The sequence below is a fragment of the Humulus lupulus genome, chromosome X (genome assembly GCF_963169125.1).
Source record: "Humulus lupulus chromosome X, drHumLupu1.1, whole genome shotgun sequence".
Classification (NCBI taxonomy): domain Eukaryota; kingdom Viridiplantae; phylum Streptophyta; class Magnoliopsida; order Rosales; family Cannabaceae; genus Humulus; species Humulus lupulus.
In genome coordinates, this window is record NC_084802.1 from 216,279,808 (window position 1) to 216,289,630 (window position 9,823).

The window sequence follows — 9,823 nt, forward strand, 5'->3', positions numbered from 1 at the left end:
CGTCCGGGGTGGGACCGGCCTCGGGCTCGGTCCTCTTTTTGGTACCCCCGGACGTCGCTCGTCCGGGGTGGGACTGGCCTTGGGCTCGGTCCTCTTTTTTATACCCCCGGACGTCGCTCGTCCGGGGTGGGACTGGCCTTGGGCTCGGTCCTCTTTTTGGTACCCCCAGACGTCGCTCGTCCGGGGTGGGACCAGCCTTGGGCTCGGTCCTCTTTTCTATACCCCCGGACGTCGCTCGTCCGGGGTGGGACCGGCCTTTGGCTCAGTCCTCTCTTTTTTATACCCCCGGACGTCGCTCGTCCAGGGTGGGACCGGCCTTGGGCTCGGTCCTCTTTTTTATACTCCCGGACGTCGTTCGTCAGGGGTGGGACCGGCCTTGGGCTCTGCGTCTCCCGGGCTGTGGTCCGGTTGCGTCTCCCGGACTGTGGTCTGAGCCGGGACTAGCCTAAGGTTGCGCTCTGCCAGGTATTTTGTTTATACCTGGGATGATACCCCCCGCAAGTGAGCGAAGACGGGTCTGGGGTCACTTGAGAAAGATTAGCATGGTTGTGACAATAGCCCTTTATGACGCTTTGCACACGTCATTTCCATTATTCGAAAGTAATTTTCCCTGAGGCGTACATTGTTTACAACGAAAATATTAAACTGGGAAAAGCTCTAGGACTATTGATAATATTTGCGGAGATGCTCCGCGTTCCAGGCTCGCGGGACTTCTGAACCATCGAGCCGCTTCAAGCGATACGTTCTGGGGCATACTTCGTGTTGGATCTCATATGGCCCCTCCCAATTAGGGCCCAGAACCCCCACTCCCGGATCTTGAGTAGCAGGGAAGACTCTTCGCAGGACTAAATCATCGGTCCCAAACTTACGGCTCTTGACTCTGGAGTTGAAATGTCGCGCGATCTTGCCCTGGTACATCTTCAGCTGCACTTGCGACTCTTCCCGGATTTCTTCGATGAGATCCAGCGATTCCTGGAGTGAGGCGTGGTTCTGGGTGGGATCATATGTGTCGCGTCGGTGGGATGGGACGGTCGTTTCGATTGGGATAACGGCTTCACATCCATAGACCCTAGAGTAGGGGGTGTGTCCTATTGACGTCCTCTCGGTCATCCGGTAGGCCCATAGTACGCGGGGGAGTTCCTCGGGCCATTTGCTCTTACAGGCCTGGAGTTTTTTCTTCAGTGTCCCTTTTAGGATTTTGTTCACGGCTTCTACCTGCCCGTTTGCCTGAGGTCTGGCAACCGCGGAGAAGCTCTTCACTATACCGTGCCTTTCGCAAAAATCCGTGAAGTGGGCGCTGTCCAACTACTTCCCGTTGTCGGACATAATTTTGTAGGGGAGGCCATACCGACACACTATGTTGTTGATGACGAAATCTAAGGCTTTTTTGGAAGTGATTGTGTTCATGGGCTCTGCCTCAACCCATTTTGTGTAATAGTCCACAGCCACAATGGCATACTTAACCCCTCCCTTCCCGGTTGGGAGGGATCCAACAAGATCGATCCCTTACACTGCGAAGGGCCAGGGACTATTCATCAAGGTTATCTCTGTCGGGGGGGCCCGTGGGATCTTCGCGTACCTCTGGCACTGTTCGCACTTGCGGACGTAGTCGATACAGTCTTTCTTCATGGTTGGCCAGAAGTATCCTTGGCGCAGGATCTTCTTGGACAGACTGGGCCCGGCCGTGTGATCTCTGCAAAAACCCTCATGCACCTCATGCATGATGGCACTCAGCTCAGTCCCGAACACGCACCTGAGGTAAGGCATGGATAGCCCCCGGCGATAGAGTTTTCCGTCCATCATGACGTACTGGTGGGCCTGGTACAGGAGTTTCCTGGCTGCGGTCCGGTCGTTTGGAACTTCCCCGGTGGACAGGTATCGGATCAGCGGTCCCATCCAGGAAGCGGAGTGGTCGACGGTGTGGAAGGTGGGGGCCCTGATGCTCGGGACGGGGAGATAGTTGATGGGAACCAGTCCGGCCAGCTCGGCCTCTGCGTCGGTCGCCAGCTTCGCTAGTGTATCCGCGAAGACATTTTGCTCCCGCGGGATCTGGCGGATGGAATGCGATGCGAACGTTTGGAGCATTTCCCTCGTTTGAGTCACGTATGCCGCCATTCTCTCTCCCTTGGTCTGATACTCCCCTGAGATTTGTCTGACGACTAGCTGGGAATCGCTGTAAATTTCCAAGTTCGCTGCCCTTACCTCCCGGGCCAGGCGCGAACCGGCTAGGACAGCTTCATGCTCCGCCTCATTGTTCGATGCTTTGAACTGGAAGCAGAGGGCATTTTGTAGCTAGTGCCCCTGCGGTGACACCAGGATGATCCCGGCCCCAGCCCCATGCTCGTTCGAGGCTCCATCCACGAAGATTTTCCACACGGGCGCCGCGGGGGCTTCGGGAATATTTTCTTCCGAGGAAATCCCGGAACATTCGACGATGAAATTGGCCAGGGCCTATCCCTTGACGGACACCCGGGGCACGTAAGATATATCGAATTGGCTCAGCTCCATTGCCCACTTCAGGAGTCTTCCCGACGACTCGGGTTTCTGCAACACCTGTCGCAGGGGATGGTTGGTTAAGACCTTTATGGCGTGAGCCTGGAAGTAAGGTCGAAGCTTCCAGGATGCCATCAACAGGCAGAAAGTCAGCTTTTCGATCAATGGGTATCGAGACTCGGCGTCTAGTAACCGCTTGCTCACATAGTATACCGGGAGCTGTGTCCTTTCTTCCTCTCGCACCAACGCGGCGCTGATCGATTGCTCGGTCACGCCCAGGTAAAGATACAATGGCTCTCCTTCTACCGATTTTGCCAGGATAGGGGCTTTGGCCAGGTGTTCTTTCAGCTTCCGGAAGGCCTCTTCGCACTCGGGCAACCACTCGAAACGCTGGCTCCCCCGAAGGACGTTGAAGAACGGGACGCACTTATCCGTGGCTTTAGAAACGAAACGGCTCAGGGCGGCCACTCGCCCCGTCAGGCTTTTCACGTCGTTGTGCTTCCGGGGAGAGGCCATGTCGATCAGTGCCTTGATCTTGTCCGGATTGGCTTCTATTCCCCGGAAGCTCACTATGAAGCCCAGGAATTTCCCGGAAGCCACGCCGAAAGTGCACTTCTTAGGGTTCAGCTTCATCCCATACTTCTCGATAACTGCGAAAGCCTCCGCCAAGTCGTCCGAATGGTTCCGGGATGTCTTAGACTTGACCAGCATATCATCGATGTATACCTCCATGTTTCGCCCTAGCTGGCCCCGAAACATCCAATTGACGAGCCTTTGGTACGTTGCTCCGGCATTCTTGAGTCCGAAAGGCATGATTATGTAGCAATAGATGCCCTTGTCGGTTTGGAAACAGGTATGCTCCTGATCTGCCACGTGCATAGAGATCTGATTGTAGCCGGAGTAAGCATCCATGAAGCTCAAGATCTCGTATCCAGACGTGGCATCCACCATTTGGTCGATTCGGGGGAGCAGGAAACAGTCCTTCGGACATGCTTTGTTGAGGTCCGTGAAGTCAATGCATGTTCTCCAGGTCCCGTTCGATTTCGGCACCAAGACGGGATTGGCCAGCCACACGGGATATACAGCCTCGCGTATGAAGTTGATGGAAGACTGCTTCTCCACCTCCAGCTTAAGGGCCTCGGCCTTCTCCGTTCCCAAAGGCCTGCGCTTCTGGCGGACCGGGATCGCGTTTGGGTCAATACTTAACGCGTGGCAGATGATATTGCAGTCGATCCCGGTCATGTCAGAGTGGGACCAGGCCAGAAGGTCCTGGTTTCCCTAGACTTGGGGATGATGGCGGCCCGAATGTCTACCGGCAGGCTCATTCCTACTTGGATAATCCTGGTCGGATCGGTTTCGCTGATGCCCACCTCTTCTATTTCGTCCATTGGTTCCAGGACGCGATCGTCCCCTATACGCGGGTCCAGATCATCCTCTTCCTGGACCACTCGCTCAGCAGGAGGGAGGGGGGCTGGTTTGACGGGCTCCTCCCGGACCATGTATATGGGCTGGACGGAGACATGGTAACACCTCTGGGCGCTCTTTTGGTCTCCCCGGACAGTCCCTACCCCTCCGTTGTCGCATGGAAACTTCATGCAAAGATGGCGGATGGAGGTGATGGCCCCGAACTCGACCAGCGCGGGCCGGCCCAAGATGACGTTGTAGGCGGTGCGGCAATCCACCACAAAAAAGGTGCAGAACTTGAACGAGTGCTGTAATTCACCCCCCCAGCGTGACCGGCAGCTGTATCTTTCCCATGGGGAGAAGCGCATCTCCGTTGAAGTCGTAGATTTGGGTCGGGCAGGACGCCAGATCCGCTTCCGATAGGCCAATGGCGGTGAAGGCGGGTCTGAACAACAAGTTGACGGAGCTTCCGTCATCCACCAATTTGTTGGCATTTGGGCATCTATGACCAGCGGGTCATGGTGCGGAAAATGGATGTTGCGGGCGTCGTCCTCCGTGAAGGTGATGGGGAGGTTCATCAATTTAGGGCGCTGAGCCGGAGCCTGGACAAGGGCGCAAACTTCCTAGTCGTGGTCCAGCTCGCTCAGATAGCGCTTTTGGTCATTCCTTGAAGGCCCTCCCAGGTGAGGTCCGCCCGAGATGGTTGCCACATGCCCGTCAACCCGAGGGGGTGCTGGCCCGGAGGGATAGGGCATTCCGGGGCCGGGAACTTGCGCGGCGAGGGCCCCCTGAGGGGCCTGCGCTGGAGGTCCCTGTGCATACCCTCCCGGGGGGGTATGCCCGAGTTGTTCCCGGGGCCGTGGATTGCCCGGGGCTTGCTGACACGCCCGGGACTCCCACGGGCATCCTTACCCACTGGTGGAGGTGCCCCAGCTTGATGAGATTTTCAATCTCGTCTTTGAGCTGCCGACACTCATCGGTAGTGTGGCCCACGTCCTTGTGATAGGCGCACCTTTTGCTGATGTCTCTCGAATTCCTTCCCCCCTTAAACATGGGGCTAGGCTTCCGGTAGTGGACTGCCCTCTCTGTCGCCAGATAGATGTTTTCCCGGGTGTCCACCAAGTTGGTGTATTCCGAATATTGGGGCTCGTAGCCCCTCTTCCCCTTTTTGGTCTGCTCGGGCCGGTTCTGGCCTTTGCCTGACCGCTTCCCCCGGGAGGGATTCACGCTTGCCTCAGTCACTCCCGTTTGTGACTGCAGGGCCACGACGGGGGCCATGCTGTGTCCTGCCGGCGCGATGCCATAACCGGAGAAGTGGGTTGACTAGGCCGGGGCGTACCCCGAAGTGGCAGGGCCGTATATCGTAGGGGTGTAACTGACTCCGAGCGTGACGACCGATCCCGGGGCAATGGGGGGCGTGGCGTAGGACTGTGCCGGGAACTGTCCCGTATATCCCGGAATCGTCTGGGAGATGGGATGAGGAGCCGGGGGCCACCCGAAGACCTGAATCTAAGCTTCCTCCCAGTTGATGAATCCTTGGGCCCTTCTGATGAATTCTTCCAAGGTGGCAGCCTTGCTGCACTGCATGTCATCCCAAAGGGGGGACCCGGCCCGGATCCCAGATTGCAGTGCCACCAGGCGCTGTCCGTCGTCGACTTTCATCTTGGAGGCTTCTTCAGTAAAGCGCTGGATGTAGGCTCTCAATGTCTCCGTGGGGAGTTGCTTAATATTGGCGAGAGCGCTAATTTGCATATCCATCCTCATGGCGGCCACGAACTGTTTTCGAAATGCTGACTGCAACCCGGACCAGGATTGGATGGACCCCGGTTTAAGCCTTTTCCACCACTCTTCGGCGGGCCCGCCCAAAGTGATCGAGAAGCAGAGGCATTTTCCGTCGTCGCTGACATGGGCCACAGTCATGAGTCGGTTGTACCGGGACAGATGGTCCATGGGATCGGTATTTCCAGTATAGGCAGTGAGGCTCGGCATCTTGAACCCCTTGGGTAGTACGGCGTCCAGGATGTGCCTCGCGCATGGCTCTTTATCCTCTTCGTCGGAGTCGGTGTCTGCGCCTTCTTGCTTGCGGACCAGGCGATCAGTGACCTTTTTTAATGCGGCCATTTGCTCCATGAGCAGCTTGGCTGTGCCATCCTCTAGGGGGATTCTCTCATTCCTCCTGTCGTTGATGTTGTTTCTGAGGTCGCCGTCTCGAGGGAGGATTTTTTCCTTGCGGGCCCGCTCTTTCCGAGCGTTCAGTCCATCGCGTAAGTCTATCCGGGAAGTGTCATCCCCTGAACTGAGGGTGTGACGCTCCTCGCAGCGAGGCCGTTCTCGACGGCTCTTGTTGACCGAGGCACTTGGGTGTAAAGACCTTTCCTGCCCGTTTAGCCCTGGGGCGTGCCGGGGCTATACATTCCATGGCCGCGTCCCCTGCGGATCGATCAGGTGGCCTCGTCCTGGGACGGGGCGCACCTTCTCTTTCCTCAGTAGCGACCGCGAACGTGCCCCGGCTTTCTCGACGGGGGTGGTCTTCTCCCGGGTCTTCCGTCGCTCCTTGTCCGGGCCTCCTGGAGCCGGTTCGGAAAAAGGCTCCGGGGGATGGACCGGGCTGCCACCCCTGGGGACCCCGGCTTGCTCTCGGGGAGCGGGTTGCTGCGTTTCTGGAAGTGGACCAGCTGTGGGGTCGGCTGCCGGACCCTGCGCGGCCATGAGCGCCTGCAGGGCTTGGAGAGACTCTTGCATCCGGCGATGCGCCTCTGCCTGCTCAGTGATCCTGGCCTCCTGATCCAAGACTTGTTGCCTTAGTCTGGTCACCTCCAAGTCCTGCTGATCATCGCGGGGGGTCCTGGGATCCGCAGCTTCGTCGTGGTATTCCCCCTCATTTTCCTCCTCATAATACTCCTCCTCGTTTTCCACTTCGTATTCTGTCCCACCCTCGTAGTCCTGTGACTCGTCTTGGTGAGATATTTGAGGAGGCACGTCCTCGGGCAGGTCCTGAGGAACATGCTGCGAAGGCAGCGGGTCTCCGTTGCCCTGCTCTAGATTGGTAGGGACGAAGGTGGTGTGTCGTGTGTTCACCATCGTAGTAAAGGCCTGACATTAGCACTAGCTTCCTTCAGCTCTCAATGAAAGCACCAAACTGTTAATCGAGATTTTCGGCAACTCTATTAATAACTAATATTTACTGATAATTATAATGAAAGCAGAAGATTAACGCGGGGTTTTTACGTGGTTGGGGCGTTAACTAGCCTTAGTCCACGAGTCTATATTATTAGAGCTTGAAGAACCTTTTACAATGGAGTTTTCTCTCTATATTTTGACAGGGTTCCTGTCTTTTTTCTTGGTGAAAGGAGACCCCTTTTCCAGTGTTCTGTAGCTTATATTTATAGGCGTATGGGAACACCGGGTTTGTACCGGGTCCGACCCAGGCCCATCGGAGGAATGGATATAGGTGGCCTTTCTAGTGGAGGCCCAATACAAAAGGTACAAAATACATGAAGTCCATGCTAGCTAAGGCCCAACAGGTTGACCTTAGAACTACGTCTCGCCCGACAAAACGGCGCTTTTGGTCTGATCACTTCGAGTCACGAGGCCGATTCAGGAGACAAGACCAGTCAGAGTACTTGGCTGCGCAGTCCTGACACATCGGCGTGCAATCCCGAGGTGACCTTTTCTGCAGGTGAAAAGTGGGGACAACGCCCACGTGGAATGAGGCGGCTTCAGGGTCCTGGACGCTTGGCCCCTTCAACCGGGGGGAGGTGATCCGGGTCCGTTTACCTTTATCCCGCTTCGTTTACCACAGGCCCGGACCGTATCAGGGTCCGGGACCTGGACGTGTAGGCCTCGAGGGTCCGAATGCTCTGTGCACCGCCCGGACTATCGTCGCGGAGGACGGTCTCGGAGGGACATTCCGGACCCCTCCAATGGGCCCCGCCATGCATCTCCGGTCCATACCCTTCCCCTTGGACACTCAGTACCAAGAGGCCTCGATCCGGGCCCGCATGCTTACATGGCCCCTGACAATGGGCCTGGACGAAGACTCCGAGCCCATGCAGGAAATGGGGATAACACAAACATACTCACATAAGACAATCTTTACTAGGTCTGAATGCACACAGCTCACAAGAAAATATTTTCTTAAATAACAAATTAATTATATTGAATCATCCATGATTTGAGGAAACAGACAAACAGTCTGTAGCTACAGAACAGTCCGTAGCTGAGCTGTCATTGTAAGATCATGTCTTCGGTTTTAATGAGGATCACTCTGATCCTATATGTTGAAATCTGGTCATAAGAATCACATTGTCAAAAAAAATCAGCCAGATATAAAATAGACCAACATTTATTATTTGATTCATATGTTAAAAACTAAGTATATTGTCAAACATTCTATAAATAGAATAGATTGATATCATCTACTTTTTTTTATATAATAAGAACATAAACGTAAACAGAATAAAATAGAATAAACTTCAATTGAATACTGAAATCACAAGAAATAAATCAAAAGATATTTTGTCAAATATAATTTGCCAAAAATATAATTTACAATCTCCCCCTTTGGCACTTTCATTGACAAGTTATTTTGATTGTAAATACCCAAGAAGAATCTTGATAACTCTACAAAATAGAGTTATTTTACCACTTTTTATGTACTTATTGTTGCTTAATTCTTGAGTTTTTAATTGATTTATTAAGTTTTAAAGTAATTTTGAATTTATTGGGTTTATTTTGATTTTATATATTTTTGTGTGTTTTTATAGTTATTTTGTTGTAAAATGTTGTAGTTAATTATTTAAATTATTGTGTCTAGTTAGAAGTAAAAAAAAAATGTGTGTTTTATTGAAACTAAATGTTAAATTAAATTTAATTTTAATGAATATTTTCAATGAATTAATATGATTTATTGGCTAATTGAAAATATTTAATTTTGATTTAATTTATGTTTATTTTTTATTAGGGATTTTGGTGTATTTTTGCTCTTGAAAAGCAAGAATAATGAAGGAAAAAAAAATGGCATTTCAAGGAAAAGAAAGTAAAAATGTGGCATTTTCTCAAAGGCCCAACAGCAAGACAGCCATTTGCCATCTGCCCAGACCCAAGCTGAAGCCCACGCCCATGCCAGGCCCACGAAAACTGCCAGCAGCCCAGCCTTTGGGCCCAGCTCCTCTTGAAGTCGTGCCCCTCAACAAGCAGCAGCCTCCCAAAGCAATCACGCCCAGCCAATGCACTGCCACCTCACGCCTACCAGTTGCCCTCTTCAGCCAAAGCACCACGTTGCCTCCAATGCTGCCCCTGCTCCAAACAGTCGTGCCCTCCACTTGGGCTGAACCAACAGCCAGGCCCACTGCTCCACTCGGGCCAGCTCCTTGCAACCACGCTTGGGCCCATCTGCCAAAACAGCCACCAGCCACCAAAATGGCTGCCATTTCCCCATTTTGAGCCCAACAATGTACCATTGTCCCTTTGTCTCAAAATACCACTTTTTACCCAAACTTTTTTACACATTTTACCCAAAAACATCATTATTACACCCTATAATTTACCCCTATTTGCCATATTATAATTAATTTAATCAAATTAATTAATTTAAATTGATTATTTTAATACCTCAATTTTTGCTATAAATAAGGGATTTGGTGTGCATATTTTGGGAGGGGGTTACAGTACCACAAATTCTACACATTTCAAAACCTCTCTATTCTCTTCATTTTTTTATTCTTTTTGGTTATTTTCAATGTATTTTTAGAGGAAAAATTTGGGGGTTCATCCTCCAAATTTTCCTATTTATGTTTGTAATTTTTAGTTTGTATTTGCTATTCTAGTTATGAGTTTCTAATCTTTTTAAGATTATTAAGGTGATGATGAAACAATATGTAACTAGATAATATTTATTTTGTATATTGATTTACCATTTTGTGCA